Source organism: Fundulus heteroclitus, chromosome 6 (genome assembly GCF_011125445.2).
Source record: "Fundulus heteroclitus isolate FHET01 chromosome 6, MU-UCD_Fhet_4.1, whole genome shotgun sequence".
In the NCBI taxonomy this organism is placed as follows: domain Eukaryota; kingdom Metazoa; phylum Chordata; class Actinopteri; order Cyprinodontiformes; family Fundulidae; genus Fundulus; species Fundulus heteroclitus.
The window spans coordinates 11,015,112-11,033,208 of record NC_046366.1 but is presented as its reverse complement, the minus strand read 5'-3'; the positions used below and the strand labels follow the sequence as shown (position 1 = coordinate 11,033,208).

Genomic DNA, 18,097 nt, shown 5'->3' with positions numbered 1-18,097 from the left:
CGACCTCAAATTGGGGATGTTCAACATATGGGATTGTCTTGCCCCGATATCCTAGTGCAGGGATCACCAACCTTTTTGTAACTGAGAGCTACTTCATTGGTATTGTGTCACACAAAGGGCTACTAGTACTGACCTTTGAACTAGAAGAATCCGAGCTCACCAATAAACATATTAGCAATGCTTTTTTTTCTTTTAGATATTGTCATTTTTAAAACTATATAAATGCAAGTGTAATTACAAAAGTAGAGCAACTGACTAACTCACTGGAGGGTGGTGCCAGTTTTAGAACGGGCTTGAGGGCACCACATGTGGTCCTTAGGGTCTACCTAGTGCCCCCTGTCCTAGCATGTGTGGTGTCTCCCGAAGACAAACAAGCGCAGCCTGTTGAATGTGGCATGTAGCCAACCAGAAAGCATGGTGACGAATTCCCTGAGAAAATCGCATTTTCTCACCAAACCCCCCTCCATATCATAGTGCAGCAAACATTAAACCCCCCCCCCCTCTCCTGTATTCTCCACTTCTTTTCTATTCGTTACCTACTAAAACCATATAGGTAGTAGGAAAATCACTTTTCAGCAGAATGAATCATTGTTTTAGTGAAGCTCATTGTATAATGCCTCTGTCCACATCTTATTTCGGACCAGCATTTTATCACAACCTCTCCACACTTCTCGTTCTAGCCCTCTTATTTTAGAGTTTTCCAACAGTTGGATTCAATTTGCAGACAAACCCGGTCAAGGCAGAGGTGAAACAGTGCCGCCAAAGGCCATCCCCGACCCTCGGCTGTCAGCTTGGCTTTTCATTAGCTCCCTGCCGTTTCGTGTGAGATGTCAGGGATTTCATAACACCAGGACGTGACTCAGTTCAGATGGATGCCAAGAAATTTCCGAACAGAACTAGCCCTGTTAACCTGCCTCTTTTAACAGACGCAAAAATGGTGTCACGGGACTTTGCGTTTTTTGAAACACGAAGGGAGGGCATTAATACGGTAGAATACATTTTAGGTGAACTAGAGTGAGAAGAGAGAAGTACAGAGGCTTGTGTGGTGAAACAGGTGCAATCAAAGTGCTTCCTAGTCAATACACACAGAGGCACCATTTAAAAACATCAGGGGGCTGGACTTAGAGGGTGGCATTAGACTTTGAATGGAGAAGGATCTAATACATGGATGGTCCTCTTCCTCAGGCAGCCCATTGACTCCAAACTGAGCCTATTAGCAAGACAACACACCACTAATGGTAGTGTTACTGCTGCCGCTGCCCCTCCATGTGCATGGAGACCACCCAGCACACACACAAACACGCACGTTCCCTTTTTTTGCTTTTCCCACGCTATTGTTACATATCTATAGTGTGAAACCAGATCAAAGTGTTTCTTCCATTAGAAAACAAAACAGTCTGTTAGAGTTAAATGTTTATTTGTGGTTCTCTGCAATGAGCTGATTGTGGAGTGAGATTAAGAGTCTTGATAAAAATGGACAGAATGGAGGTTGTTCTCGTGCACTTTTGTGCACAGGCTAAGAGCTGGAATAGAAGGACTCATTTTATTGGTGGAGAGGTGTTGCTGCTCAAAAAATGAGAAAGGATTTTTGAAATAAGATTTTGATAAAAGATTATCAGCAATTTTATATGTCATGTCCCCTCTCTTGCTATCTGTTTTTCATATACATCCAGATTACCCACTGAGCAATGGACCTGATTTTAACGTGAAGGCTATGTGTAGAACCCTTTTAGACACGAGGCAATGATGGGTCAATACTGAGCCCCGAATGAGACCTGTTTATGTATTTCATCTAGGTTTAGACCAAGCAAAACTTGCCTGGTTGGAAGAGGTATAAGTCTAAACTGGTAGGATGAACAAAGAAGCCTGCAAACCCCTTAAAAATGAAAGAAAAGCATGAAGCGAAACTCAGTCAGCGTCAGTATGAATGAATTTCTCCAATTTTAAGTTGTGATATTCCGACAATAATATAGATGGGTAGAAAATACTGTTTATTGATTTGAGAGTTCAAATGGCTTCTGTTAATATTTGAATCATTCATGGATTTATTAAGCACTTTAAAACATCCAAATAAGGAGACTAAAGCGCAAACTAAACAACTTGTGGTGGATGAAACAGTTAGGCAGGCTGTGCAAGATGCTTTCTCAGTAACATCGGAAGCAAAGTTCACTTTAATGTCAATAAAATACAACTGTCACTTGATGAATGAATTGTAATTTCCAACCAGATCTATTACAATGTCCTACAGCTGCAGAACCTCGGAGTCCAAGTTACTTGTAACAGAGAGAGAGGACACAGAGCTGAAAGAAAATCTCTGAGGCAGATGAGGAATGGAGTTAATCAAATAACAACAAAAACACAAGTTCTGGACTCCTACTGCATTTGCATCGTGAAGTGTCTGATACTGGAGCTCACCAGGCAAGTGCTGTAGTTAGTTACAGAGATGCTGGCTTTGACACCAGCTCATTCTCCTTTTTGAATGTGTGTCAGTGTCAGCAGGTCTATGTAAAAAAAGGGTCTAAAAACACAGGATCAAGTGCCCCTATGTACCAGATCTATAGTTGTTTTTACTGTTCATTTATTTACATCAAGAAGATCCATGTTCGACTGGGATATGAAATAAAATAAATTAAATGTCAAGATCTGATTCTCTCCCTTCGTCTTTGTAGGAATCCTTTATGGACTCCTACATCTGTTGATTTGTTTCCATTGCTTTTTATTCTACCGTACTTTTCTATTTGGTAGCCACACTAACCAGAAATGCTTTACATCTTAGGTTCTTTGAGGTTACACACAAGAAATAGATTGTCCATTTCCCATATAAATGATTGTGCCCATTTTCGTAAATAACCAAAATAGAAGTTGAATCAGCACAATTACATTTTTTAATTAAGTCAAGAAGTCCACTTTGGTCTTGGAGTCCTGTCTACTGGCTGTTACCTTTAGGCTGCCGGGACCAACTAATCTGGATCTACTATAAATGTATATGCCAAATGCAATTTCTACTAGCTCTTACTTACTTCTAACATTTTATAAAAGAGCCTCACACCAAAGAAACCCGAACAATCCCTTTAAATATTGATTTTGAGACCAAAAGACCTTGATGTTGTGTGAAGTCGACTTCTTTTATTTATTTGAGGGCCATTACATCCAACCTAAAATATAACTTCCAACTGGACATGCGGTAATGTTTTTTCAATGAATAACACTGATGATGTCAAATGTGAAAATTCAACCTGGCTCACAATTTTTTTTCTTTTCTTTTTTAGCATTTCACTTTGTTCAATCGACATTTGTTGTAAATTACTAAAGCTCCTTATGCTCAGAATAACCCAATGAAAAGTAGTTTATAAGGGAAGGGAAACTCCATTCTGAAGGTGGACAAATGTTCACTTCCACGTGTGGCCAGCAGGGGGATGCAGTAGAGAGGGGAAATAAACGCTTCAGTCATTTACGTCTCACATTTTCTTCATCCGACCGTTTAAAAGGCATTTTTTTTTTTTTTTTAAGTCGGATAAACCTTTTGGCCCAGTAGTTTTATGCACATGTATATCTGTTTTATTGACGTTCAGAGTTCAAAATAGTTTCATGTGTAAAGCTGGCGAACTGAAGATCTAACTAATTTAATTTGGAAAAAAGAAGAAAAAAAAACAAGAAAGACACATTACATGCTGGATCATATTTTCTGATGTTGTCTATAACCTAATTCTGTGATTTTTATGTACCTGAACAACTTTTGTCTATTTCAGCATCCAATGGGCAAAGGAAGAATAGGAATTTAAAATAACTGGAAATATAAAATTATACATTTTGACAAGTCTGTTTTATCACTGTCAGACTTGCACCCCTCAGCCACCCAACACGGCTTTAGTGAACTCTCCCTCTGTCTCGCTAACTTCAGTCTCTAGTGCGCACTTTCTAAGAGTGTCTGCTAGTCCACTTCTTTTTGTTAAGAGCTGGACTTCATTGGCTTCATGGCAAATAGCAGTCTCTCCAGCGAGTGAAAGAGAAAAAAACGGGGGGAGACGGAGGGAGAGAAAGAGAGGAGGTTGGGGGGATAATTCATTCACTTTGCGCACAAAGCGCAGTGGAAATCACCCAGGGGAACGAAACGCCAGACAGAAAAGGAGCGAGGGGGGAGAAACGACCCAGTTACAGTCCACGCAAAATTTTAAATTTACAAAATGTTTTTTCCCCTACCTTGATTTAATTGCAGCAAATGTTATAACGGAGTTGACATGTTTAATCTAATAAATATGAGATAATAAGTGGGTGTTTGAATTCGTTAGATTTGTGTGTTTTTTTTTATCTCGTTTTAGGACATTTTAAAAGCAATAGTTTGTCTGTAGAAAAATTATGAGGAAAAGACTTAGATGGCAAAACGTATGAGAAAAATGGATAAAAAAGGGTTTTGTTTTGTGAGGTTTTCCTTCTGTTTGCCTCCGTAAAGCACTGAGCGACCCGAGCGCTGCGCGGCAGCACTGCACCTCGGTGCGCCCTGAACCCCAGGACACCCCCCACTCCGTCCCTCCCTCCCTCCGTTCCTCCTCATCCACCCCCACGCTCTCTGCTCAGCTCCAGCCTCACACACGTCGCTGTTGAGGACTGTGACTCCCACCCCCCCTCACACCACCACCCTCCCCTCACACCACTGCCTGCCACCATCTCTGCGATCCTGCGCTCTCTCGCGCCGGCTCCGCCGCTCCTTCCACACTGATTGTCCCTCTCTGTGCGCGATCGTGCCATTGATACCCACTTTACAGCGTGTCTGTGGAAAGTCAGTCTCTCTTTAAGTGTGTGCGTCCCTTACTCTCTATTGTCCTCCTCTCTGGTTGCGCTGTGGCTAACTAACAAACATAGGAGGTGTTAACTACTTTTTTTTATTTTTTCATTTTTTATTTTTTGCTTTTGTCGTATTACGTGCCTCCCGGTTGCTGCCGCGTATTCGCCAGAAACGGCCGGTGCCGCGCTGATGATACTCCTACTCCGCAGAAAAGTTTTCGGTTTGTTGTAAGGATAAAAAAGAAAGAAGAAAAAGCCGGAAACCAAGCAGCCGTCTGCAGTAGAAGCGGATTCTCGCCACGGTGAGGTGAGTAACTCCTGTCTGTTTGTTGTTGTTTGCTTTGATTCGCAAACACGCTCTGCTTTTACGCATTTTTTTTTTCGCCTTCCGCCGCGTCTTTCTGGTTTCTTTAGAGGCGCTTCTAACTTTCTCCGCGTCTGTTGCGCGAAAAAGTATGGGGGGGAAATGTCACGGGACGGGTTTTGGACACTTATGCGCGTGCGTTTAAATCAGTTTTTGTCTTCTTCATTTAAGCGCGCGTGCGGTCGTGCATTGGTGTATGTCGGGGTTTCTTCAACAAGACAGTGGCACCTTGATTTGTTGTGGTGCGTGCGCCGATGTCATTACGCGCACGTTACTGTCATTAAAGTACATTACTTCTCTTCACAGAACGCAGCCAATGCTTCTTCAACTATTTTGGAATTCCGAGTGCTGTTTTAGGAAACTGCATTAAAGAATATTGGCCATTGCAGCATCATTTTCTTGATCTTTCCGCATTGATAGAGCTAGAAAAATCAAACTTTCTCCTGCAGCTTTAATCAGCACCACCCCGCTGACCCGCATTAATGATCGCCAGCCAGGCCTTCTCCGAACACGAACCCAGCAGATCTTTTTACATAACTAACACAATGTTTTAGTTACATTAATTTTAGGATATTAAAGCGTCCATAGTAAGGAGACAATGTGGGGTTAAGAGTCGTATACTGACCTCGGTGTCGCTTTGGTTGAATAAAGACTTTAATGAGTCAGATTTAACGCGTTACATAAAAAAGGAGATACTCATCTTGCGGATCTGCATTGCAGAACCTGCGTTTCATCCCAATTTAGAATAATTTTTCATTCAAATTGTATTTATTTATTCATATAGTAAAATATAAAAGAAACGGAACAAAGAAAGTGTGAACTATATTAGACTGTAGCACAAATTGTGGGCAGGCATTTTAACGCTCAAATTTGCCATTTTTGTCCAGTGCCTTGTAAAAGTTAATGTCTCAGAGAGAAACAGACGGCTTGCATTGAGGAGGCGCGTGCACATGGGTGTGTGCACGCACGCAAACACACACATGCGGGAAAAGCTGTTGGGAAACACCTGTTAACCGGGGAGAGAACATAATTTACATCATCCCCCCTCTAAATACGCAGCGCCCATTGCAGCCCCTGGAAGACCCCTGAGGGGGTACCTCCAGTTTCACTACCGGGCAGAGGGACGCCGAATGCGGACTGAGTGCTGCTACAGCCTCGGTGCTACTCATCAATGAAATTTGAGGTATCTGTTGAGGGAAAAAAAAATAAGAGATTATAACGGGGTTGTGTCTATTTCTAATTGATGAATGATGAATAATGAAGAGTTCAAACATAAAAGTAAAAAGAGTTTGGCCGAAGTTTTCATTGTAAACGCTTATTGTCATAATTTATACCCGAAATGAAATCCTACAAACTTCTTCATCACGTTTTCCTCAGATGTTTTTTTTTTTTCGGACCCGTAATTTTACCAAAACGGACGCCAACAAGTGCAACGGACGTGCGCACGCCCGTTTCAATCTGTGCGCAGTGCCGCAATCTTCAGGAGAGAATATTAATAACATTAGAAGGCTATGCAGTAAGTACGGCCGAGTTATTAGCAGTAATTTCCGAGTTGGTGGCAACAATAAACAGCGCGTAAAAAGGGCACTTCACGGAGCAAAGGTGCGCCCGGGGCGGGTCACCGATGATTGAGTTACAGCTCCTCCAAAAACAGGAACTCGGAGACTCAGGGCCAGGTCCTGGTGCGGAGTTCTACCCACATACCTCCACGACGAACCCGTTCTGATTAATTTTATCGATCAAATCAATCAGCTCCGACTGCAAGCGACCGGCAGAGGCTTTTTTTCTTCTATTTCCCACTGAACACATTAGATAGCGATCATCGTTAAACTGCAAAACGAGAAGTTGTCGCAAAATCTCTTGGACCCATGCAGATAAATTATGAGGTACGGCAAAGTGACGCGCATTGAAGCTATTCATTTAATCTGAAGTTATGGTCAAATTTGTTGGTATTAATAATGATATATGAGTAAGAATAAAATTTGCATTTTATAATTATACTGACGTGAGTCGTGTTTTCCCGCAGTTGATTCACAGGCCTGCACATGGTTCCCCAAAATGTACTGCAATTTATCATGAAATGTATTTTTCAAGAAAAAAAATAAAAGGCATTAATGATGTAGATATTTTATTTTCATTTGTTTATTTTTGTCCAGGCTTGGAATATATATTATTTAGGTCTATTTATTCATGTTGTTAATTTTTTCATTATTGTAAAACAACATCAATAATAATAATAATAATAATAATAATAATAATAATAATAATAATAATAATAATAATAATAATAATAATAATAATTTCATGGGTATTTATTGGATAGGTGCTCTTTTGTCTATTGTTTTATGAGGGGTCTAAATCAAATTACCTTTTCAATTAGGCCTAAATAAATCTGTAAAAACATCTTTAATAAATAAATACGAAATAATAAGTTTTTTCAAAAATGTTGTTATCCACTTAAATGCTGCTTCCCTCGCGTATTATTATTATTATTATTATTATTATTATTATTATTATTATTATTATTATTATTATTATTATTATTATTTAGCCGCACTTGAGTAATTTATAACTGTTTTGTTATTCAATGCATGAGTGGAACTGCTGTTAGTGCGCAACGTTTTATTAGCCTACCGTGTTTCCAATTAAATCAGCAACCGTAACCATATTTTGCAACTTCTGATTCATTCTAAACTTATTTAAAAAACTTATAATAACGATAACCGTTTTCTAAGACAAAATATGATTTAAACGTTAAATTTTTTTGTGAAACAGCCGAACGTGCACATTTAAATTTGGTCCTCAGGCGTTACTTTTTATTGCAAGATTATCCCTATTTCTTCAGATAAACTTGTTGTGCGCCTCCACCCCACCCCACCACACCACCACCCCACCACCACCTCCTGTCTCGTCCCAGAGGTATAAGAGAGGAACGAAAGTGTCGATGTTTGAGGAAAAGTAGCAGAAGATGATTTATCTGTCAGTGTTTTTCTCCTCCAGCATCACCCGGTTTTCTCCCACTCTCCCCGCGTCAGCTGTTACAGCTCGCCATTGATCTCCCCTCTGCCCGCTCTCCTCTTTGCGCAGCGACAAGTGAACTAAAATTAATGTCCATTTCACACCCCTCTTCAGCAGGATCGATGTGCGCAAGGAGGGAAGTATATTTGAATTTGGATGCCAAGAAAAAAAAAAAAACTGCTCCGCGTGTTTAATTGTCAGGTGGACAACTTTACTTTCACTTTATCGGTGACGGAGATGATTAAGTCGACACATGATTTCCTTTTTTCCTTTCTTAAAACATATAATATATATAGTGCAATATATATATATATATATATATATATATATATATATATATATATATATTTAACAACTAAATCGCCTCTTTTAATGTTTCTAGTTTGATAGAAGCACGTTTATCATTAATAATATTTTGAATGGTACGATTTCCGGGTTCAATGTTTTTTTTTGGGGTTTTTTTGTTCTAAAAAAAGGTACAAACATGTGAAAAGTCGCAAATCTCCTGGGAATTAAATACATACTAATTCGGGCCTGCACAAATACACTATATGCGCGCGTTTTTGTCCTCCTATAGGGGAATAATAATGCGTCATGACGCACGGATTAACACCTGCCCCCCCTCTTCTCCCATAAGATGACGCTGATAGTAAATTACCCACGAGCTGCTCAGTCGCGACTGCTTTGATGACCCCCTTCAGTCTATTAAGTCCTATCAATATGTACTAAATCCTAATTCTTCATTAAAAGCACAACCAAGTCCTTCTCCGTTTCTTTAGATCCCCCCACTCCCTTCTTGCCCTTTTTGCTTTATGCATTATTTTGTTGTGCTAATAAGATATCTTATTTGGCATGCACAGAGGTAATTGAAACAAACGCGTCGCCGGTAAATAACAAGTGTCTGACTCCAGCAGAGAGGGGAGGAAAAAGTGCGCGGATGCGCTCTGCATCTCCAAACTTTGCCTTATTGTTATCTTGTTAGCGCCAGGATAATCATTGTGATTAAGCACATGGCCGAAAGCAATGGTTGTAGTGATGTCTGTCTTATCAAATAAAATGAACGCGTGTATTTGAAAAAAATAAAAATAATAATTGAGGCATTTAAAATTGCAGGCTGTCCACTGCACATACTCTGTTTTGGGTGCAGTTTAATTATTTTGATCGATCTGTCTAATGTTCTAATGTGTTTGAATTCGGATGTTGAAAGTTTGTGTTTGAAATGTTTTACTGACATTACGTTCTTGCCCGTTATTATGATTCAGCTGTGTTTCTTTGTGTATACAATTTTTGTTTAGGTATGACTAAGTGAGATAAATAATTTTGTTGCTGGAGACGGGTGCCTCTAAGGGAGGCATGGGGGTTGTTGACTCTTTTAATTTGCTGGCCACCCCATGGCCTCTACAAGCAGATCGTCTTATATGGATAATAGTGTTCATTAAGATGAGTTTAGCACTCAGCAATGATGCAGCTACTGTGTGGGTGTTGGGTGCAGTGGCCACCCGTATGTGCCTGGAGTTTTTTTATGCATGATTAGGGAAGCTTCAATCAGTTGTTATGTTTATATGTCCATATAATTTTCTACCCTCTTTTCTGTCATAACTGTCATAACATCCCAAATTTAAGAATTTACCAAAGGCTTTTTTCTGGAAAGGTTTCTTGAACACATTATTTTTGGGGAATATATTTGCTTATGAACACAAAAAATTGCCAAAAAATATACGGTGAAAATGCCATGCGTACACATAGCACAGTTACTGAAACACACCAAAAACAAAATAGATCAATTGGAGCATTCACTTAAAGCATGCTATTAATACATCCAACATCACTGACATCATCATCATCAAATTATTTTATTTGGGTTATGTGTATGACAATCCAACAAAATAAAATCTGACCAAGATTATGTTTGTAAAACATTAAGGCCCTGGGCTATTGCTCGTTAATCCCCGGCTAAAATTCGATTGTGGTGTCCCATGATTAGTAGTGGCCTCCATCTCCTGATTATATGTTCAAAGAGTTTCAAACTGTATATATTTTCTTAAAAAAAGAAAAAAAAAGAAACGCGCGCCATTGTTTCATATCTATCACTTATTCCTTTATTTGCCCCCTCAACCCACGATATGTATGATTCCTTCAAAAAACCTCAGGACACTCTAGAACCTTTATAAATCAGTTTCAACCTCATTTCCTTGCCATATCTTAGGGAATACTCCTGTTTCCTTTGTTAATGGGATTATCTGGACACAATTCTTTCTGTAGATCTGAGTTGTATCCCTCTTCCCTGCAAATATGCATACAGACACAATTAGTTCTGTTATTGATGACAGGAAAGTCGAGTAGCTCCCATCCAGTCATTTTCTATTGGAAGGAAATCACTCCACAGAGGAGGATGCTGTGCTGTGCTTAATGGTTTGATTGCATTGGAGAAGGCAGCCTCTCGTAATGCCGTTACAGAGGGAAATATCACTTGGAGACGCTATTGGCAACCAGAGAAAGTCAAAGAATTAGCCTAATGGGGAGAGTTGTGTCGGATGTCAGATACTTTCTATTCTCCATATTGCTCCGTGTCTCTGTGTGTCTAACCAACATTTGAGCAGCCGAACCGACCCCTCCTTCCCACCATCACATCTCTCTCAGGTTTCTCCCCCCCCCCCCCCATTTGCCAGTTGCATTGCTTGCCGGATCATAATCTCCCTGCTTGGAAAATAAGCTAATATGCCCCCCCCACTGCCCCCCCAAATGCACACCCTTCCTCACACCTCCCCAGAAGACACTGTTGGTGCATTTGCTCTCATCGATTGCACACAGGCGCTATCTGTATAGCCTGGTCATATTTTTTCTGTGCGGGTTGTAACTCATGCGGACAGGAAACGCAGCTGATATGGAAGGGGTGTGGGGGGGGGGGGGGTGGAGGTGGGGTGATCGGCACGTAAATGGACACGCGTACCTGGACGACCGCATCCCGTCGCGTGTCTGCCTGTCTGCACACGAGCTGGTGATGCTCACAATACATTCTTGCAAAATCATCCCAAAAATCCAAACCAGGTTATCAGTGCTTCGACTGATGTTAAACAACCGCGTGTACGGGCCAGCAACGATGTGGAGCAGCCAGGCCTGTCCTACTGTTGCCCAACCCGCCAGAACAGAACACACACGGAAAACAAAAAGAAGTTTTCCTCTGTTTGAATCACCACCATAAACTCTACAAAAGAGGATTACTACAGCAGAAATCAGTGAGTGAAAACAAGTTTTTTTTTTTTTTTTTTTACCTGGCAACAGTTTTTCCTCGTTAAACTGCAACTAATTGACTTGAAAGCCGCCTGCAGTAACGACTGGCCGGCCTGCTGCCTGTCTGCCTGCCAGCCGGCTAGATTAGAGGCCGCTGTTGTACAATCCAGCGCAGTAATAAGGGCTCATAGAAGGCCAGCTGGTGGCACACACACACACTCAGTCACACTCCGACAGGGAAGATCGAAAGTCGGCCACAGCTTTATCTACTGGTACGTATTAAGCAATATAAGTCTCTAATTTGAAATAGATTTTAGATTGATTTAGAATGATAGATACTCGCCTCAATTCATTCTAGATGGAGAAAATCTTAAATTCTCTACATAGCATTATAACAATATAAGCTTAATCTCGCTGCACAGAGCCGGCCCAGATCACAAGTAAGTAAGGTTGTCCAGAGCCAACCGCAAGACCGCATGACAAATATGTTTTATTGTAAAAAGAAAAATCAAAAATGACATCTGCTTAATGTTTTGTAGTATACCGTTCTTATACATTGCAATAGAGTATTTCAAGATTGCAGCATTGAGACATTCAAAGTAGCTTTGCTCTTGATTCAGCTCTATGTATGTAAAATATAAACATATTAGTAGTAGGGGTGTCTCCCAATTAAAAACGCATAAATGGTTCAGGTGCAAGAGAAATCAAACTCATGAAACCCTATCCCACTGCTAGTCAACGTGTGGCTTCTATTGTTTTAACTCATTGCATTTATAAAGTGAAAATTCACAGCACATCCTCTTAAGGCACTTTATAAAGTCAATTTAATCACAGACAGGTTGGTTAAAATCTGTTCTATCTAGGGTACTCAATTTGATTTTATCGAGTCATTGTATAGCACTTCATCAAGACCAATGACCCCGAAGTGCTTTACACTAGTCACTCATTCACTCATCATTCACACATTCACACCCTGACGGTGGTGAGCTATGTTAGTAGCCACAGCTGCCCTGGAGCAGACTGGCAGAGGTGAGGCTGCCATACATTGGTGCCACCGGGCCCTCTGACCACCACCAGCAGGCAATTTGGGTGAAGTGTCTTGCCCAAGGACATAATGACTCGAGACACTGTCGCAGACTAAACTATGCCACACTCTCTACAGATTCTTTAAACAGTTTGTAGTTCTGGAAATTTTTCCAAAATGTTGCTAAACGTTTGTCTTGTTTTAGCCAACCCAATGTTGTGTATCGTCTCACACGCCTCTGTTTAGTGGATCCATGGTAGCTGGTGGCTAACGAACTAAACGGACTTGGACTTTCAGATCTTATTCTGCCTATAGGGTCCCGTTTAACTTCAGGTCAGAGCTGATGGCTCACCTCATAGAAGACAAATAAAATAAAAGAACACGACTTAATATCGAGTCTGGGAGCCGAATGAAAGCATAACAAAAGGAATAGATCTGGTTTACCAGTGGCCAATGAGTTGACTTAGAAGGTAGTCATTTATGAGCAATGGAATAGTTAAGCCCTGTCTGGAACCAGGAATTAGCTGGCCCTGCTCAACTGGGCCTTTTTAGTTGACGCCATGTAAAAAAGAAAAGAAATCCCTACCTCAGGATAGGGCTTTCATCCAAAGCGATTTTTTTCTCTGCTGGCCATGACTTTCTCTCTAAATTTAAAGTAAGATTTAAGCAGTAAATCCTTTTGTTCTGTGCGGGAACTTTTGGTGAAATAAGACAATAACAGCTCGCACACACACACACACACGCACAAAGCTGCCTTAGTAAAACGTTCTAAACGACATACAGTGTTTGTTTTCAGTGAACACAATTCAGGCCTATCCAATCATTGTTGATTTTGGTGCAGAACATTGCCTATAAGCGTCATTGTCCACCTTACAGTGATGTGTATGTTTTTACTCTTATTAAATCTTACAGTACTGTTTCTCTCTATTGTTGCATATCTCCTGCTGAAGCGCAGCAGCTGTTGACTGCAGCCAATAACACGGCTACAGATTTCATTTCAGAGAGCATGCGAGAACGAGAGGGAAGGGGAAAAAGCAGAGGAAGGAAACATGAGATTAGATATTAGAAAAGCATTCGGAAACAATATTAGATTTTTAACAGCTGAAAGTTAAGACAAGGACAAATAATATGGGAAAGGAGGAAGCGAGCGGAGAGATAAATGGCTGTGATTCTTATTCACAAGGACATTTGAGCTTCGCCTCATGGCCAGACGTGAATGAGTAGATTTCAATAGTATCGACTCTTGCTTTGGACATCAGCAAACACACATACTCCGGCGCAGGCATAAACACTGCAGACCGTCTGGAATACAGAATTGACTTGTCTGCAATTCTGGATTTTTTTGCTCAAAAGCCCACACACAAACACAATGTTCCTCCACAATGTGCTTTCACATAGTTTACTTTGGCTTTCCCCCTATCCTTGCATCATGATGGCAATTATTTTGAATCTGACTGCAGGGATTTTAAATGGGAGGGACCTCCGTGTCTTTTTAGTATAAAAATGTGTCTTCAGTCTGGCCAAGAGATTTCCAATTATCATTTATCAAGCAAAGGTCTAGCTAAAAAGGAACCGTTGTGTTTGGTAAAATTTAAGTACAACCTACAATTTAATTCTTGTAAAACCAACTTTAGCAGCATAAAGTTGTATGTTTCTCCTTGACTTTATAAATTTTTTCATCTTTTTGAAATAATATACTGTTGTTTCTGAAGTTGCAGACATGTGTTGTTGTTGTTTTTTTCACAGCTCTCCTATGGGGCCTCCACACCAGATCAATTAGACTGAGGTTTTAACGTTTTGTGGGCCATTGCAACACATTGGTTCGTTTCTTTATGTACACACTTGTGGTTAGCTTTATTTGTCAGAAAGGAGGCTGCACATTTGATTTTTAATGACTGCAAGGGGCCCAGATAGTACCTCACTGTCCCTCACCCGCCCACTATTGAACCTAAGAGTTGCTGTTTTTTGGGCTTTTTACCCAACCTGATGTCGTGCTTATTAGACAAATGTTCCAGATTGTTATGTGGTTCATCCATATATAACTTTGCACCCTTGCTGTGCTGCCAAATCCTTCGAAGAGGGACTCTGTCTAGGTGTCTTTTCCAAACTGGTTAAATCTTACTGGTTAAGTCATACTCGTTAAATCATTTTTCTAACCTTTTTTTTTTATTTTTTCCATCTGCAATTAACTTTAACTTTAACTTTTCAACTTTTGACTTATAATAACTGTTTGCAAAGTTTGTAAACCAACATAGACATAGACAGACTTTTTCATCATTCAACTGCACATTCACACTATACATTTGAGTGAAACAGCAGCGCCCCGTTCAGCTCCAGCTGCAATGGCTCCTATGAACATTGAACATTGAATGTTAGATCATTAAGCAGAATCACCTTTTTTTTCCAAATGCATAAAGGTCTAAAACTGGGCTTATATAGAGGTAAAATGTGTAATTTAAAAACGATCAATAGTTTCTGTGAGGCTTGAAGAGAAATCAAAATGTAGCATGGCGTGTCCTATTATGTAAGTTTGCTAGTTATTAAATGGTATTACTACTACATTTCTGGCCTGAGCGGTGTGCCATTGCTTAAGTGTTTTTTCTATTTTTTTATTTATTCGTGAGTGTCTGTGTCTTCACCAGGCGGTTAAGAGGACTGATATAGCTCGGCCCGTCTTGTAATAAAATGTAAGAGTAGTGCTTTCATGCTTGTCAACATTTTCTAAAAATATACCCAGGGAGCTGGAATCAGAGGCAGTCTAACTCACAATCACACACTTAGGTTGGCCTGCAATTTTTTTTTCTGACTGCTTTTCTCTCCGTCTCCATTAAAAAGAAAAGAAAACCCATCAGCTCTTCGGCTGCTTTGCCTCCCGACAGTCTTGGCGGACACACACACACACACACACACACACACACACACACACACACACACACACACACATACACAGCAGTCACCGCCGACAAGACGTTTTCATGGCAAAAATTGGATGTTTTCTCTTCGTTCCTCTCCAAAACTCAGCAGACAGACTGGGAAACTTGACGTGACATGTTTTGCCTTTGTGTTGCAGCAAAATGCGTCAGTTACACACTCAAAGCGGCCACGCTAAGAAAATGGCCATCCCAACAACAGTCAACAAAAAGGATGTCTTCAAGAACAAGAGGTGCCGTCACTGGTGTAGCTTTTTGGATTCAATTTTCCTTCCCCCATTTTTGTTTGTGACATCCAGCAGATAAAATGTTGCATTATGAAAGTACTTTTCATTCTGTTTGACTCGCCCTGTTGCTGATATTTTTAATCTATATTGCCCCCCTAAACTTTACTTCTGATTTGTTTAGCTATATAATAATGTTCCATGATAATTCTAAAAAATCAAAAACCAACAACGCTCATAACCAGTGATGTTTGTCATGGAAGCCTTGTTCTTCCTGTGGCTCATATTTTAAGAGCGTAACTCCCCCACAAAATGGTGTTAAAGCACATTATTGTTGACACCGCAATTTCGCCGACTTGCACAACACTGTCACTTAAAGTGCAAATTTGACGTGAAAAGCCCCTCTCTTGCTTTTCTCTGTTTAATATCGCACTGACAACTGTATCATTCCTGCACACTGTAATCAAATAATGACACCGTGGTAAATGTTCCCCCATGACATTTCCTATTATAAAATGCACACAGCCCAGTGTCAGACAATGCGTGGGTGGTATCACTCAGTGGTAAATGGGATTGTAAGTGGCATCCGGCTGACATTCAGCGTGTTTGCATAGGAAGTAATTGCACTCGTATATTGATGATATGCATAGGTGTATGTCATCTGGAATTATGATTGTTGTTCTGGATATAAGGTGGAAAAAAAAAAAAAACTCCACATCACTCTCCATTAACATCTGTTTGACACTTCTATTAGGGGGATATTACATGTGTGGTTGATTGCACTTTAAATTACACATAAGGGTATGTTTGACACGTAAACTGGTGATAGAAAATAATGAGCGCAGAGAACTCAGCTGTCTTCTGTTTTCGAAATTTTAGGCTGTTGTGACAAACATGCATGGCTAAATGGTTGTGTGAGAGTTTGAAAGCAGACCACCAAGACACAATGCTGCCCGCTTATGTAACAGAGACAAGACGTGTAGCCTTTTGCTCTTCTTGCTCATCATCATCATCTTTCATTCTTGTTTCCATAGTTTTCCATTTGTTTATGTGCACTCGTATCATTATGGTAAATAAATGGTAAATGGACAGAACTTATATAGCAATTTTCCAGTCATACTGACCACTCAAAGCACTGCACTATTATTATTATTATTTCCTTCTCTTTATCTACTTAAAGCTACCAGTAATATTTTTAATGTAAAATCTATCAAACTCCAATTTTACTGAAGACCAACATGTCAGTTGTTTGGCTATTCTTCGTACATTACTTTTTGATCTAGACAGAGTCTACCTTACCAAACAAATCAAGATTCAATTTCTTTGATGTCATCAGGCAACTGATGAGAGTTCTTCTGAGTATCTGAGTTTGCCTTGTTTTCATTCAACGTTCTCCTTTTATTTCATGCAGCTGTGGCAAAATATTTGAGCCACACATGAAAATACTGCATGGCTTTCAGGAAATTTCGGAGCCCAACTCTAGCACCCGTTGGTTCCCACATGCAAGTAGGATGTTTCAGAATCCAATTTGAAATCTGTTAACATATGTCAGTTGGTCAGCTCAATTCATTTGCCTCTTGTGATGTCATCAGCCTAATTATACACAGAGCAGAATTTGTTTTTCTTACTCTGTGTTTTGAAAAAAACAAACAAACAAACTCTGGATTTCATGAAATCCTGTAGTTGAAATAGTTTTTTTTACTTGTGTGTTTTTATTGTCAGTGTACATGTGCTAAGGAAAAAAATAATTCACCACAGGATGTCATCTTTAACTCTCTTTTATTTGGCTCTTGTATTGCACCTCGTCTCTGTCTTTTTCTCTCCCATCCTTCAGTAAAACTTGCCCTCCTCTCTCTCCTTATACATTTACGGTTTGTGAGGAAATATCCGCTGCCCTCTTATTGGATTGGCTGCTTCACATTGGCAGCCCTTCACTTGCCGGCCCCTTGGCTTGTTTGGGTAATGATAATAAAATTGGAATATCCCGGCACTTATCAGAGTATTACCCTGTGTATATCAACACCTTAGATACCCTCCTTTTCTAAAGGTTGTACAAGCTCCCATGAACTGATATACGGAGGGAACGGAGCGAGAGCCAGTCAAGAAATACTAAAATAGAGAAAGTAATCTGGTTGGGAAAGTAACAGAAGAATGGTTAAAAGAAATACATTTTATCAGGATTAAAGTTATACGGTGCTACTTCCAGGGTGGCCAACAATAGGGAGGAAAAAGAAAGTGCCACGGTGTTGCAGGTTAATTAGGATGAGAGATGTGTAACTTGACTCCGTGGCATGGTTCCAGACCAGAGCTGGGTTATTGTAAGCTGTTCTCACTCCGCATGCGTCCACTCTACACTTGTGGTAGTGTAAAACATCTCGCCATCTCCTCATCTTTCTCCCCAAGCACTGTTTCCCTCTCTGCAACAATGTTTTCTTATGAGTGGGGGTGTGTGTGTTTGTGTGGGAGGTACAGGAGCATGCCAAATCCCAGATCAGGTTTGAAAATTGATTTGAATGACTGTTGT

The 18,097-nt window shown here is 40.2% G+C and overlaps 1 protein-coding gene across 7 annotated transcripts in view; it reads left to right on the top strand.

Moving 5' to 3' along the window:
- The first annotated feature begins 4,624 nt into the window (after nt 1–4,624).
- Nucleotides 4,625–18,097, top strand: part of rnf220a (ring finger protein 220a) — a 193,576-nt gene continuing 180,103 nt past the window's right edge. For 2 of the 7 annotated variants that reach the window (XM_036138033.1, XM_021323912.2), the window contains exon 1: nt 4,636–5,089. The gene's annotated coding sequence lies outside the window, so the exon portion shown is untranslated. Of the gene's footprint in view, nt 5,090–18,097 lie in introns of all 7 variants that reach the window. The other 5 variants (XM_036138031.1, XM_021323910.2, XM_021323911.2 and 2 more) reach the window with 5 other exon arrangements.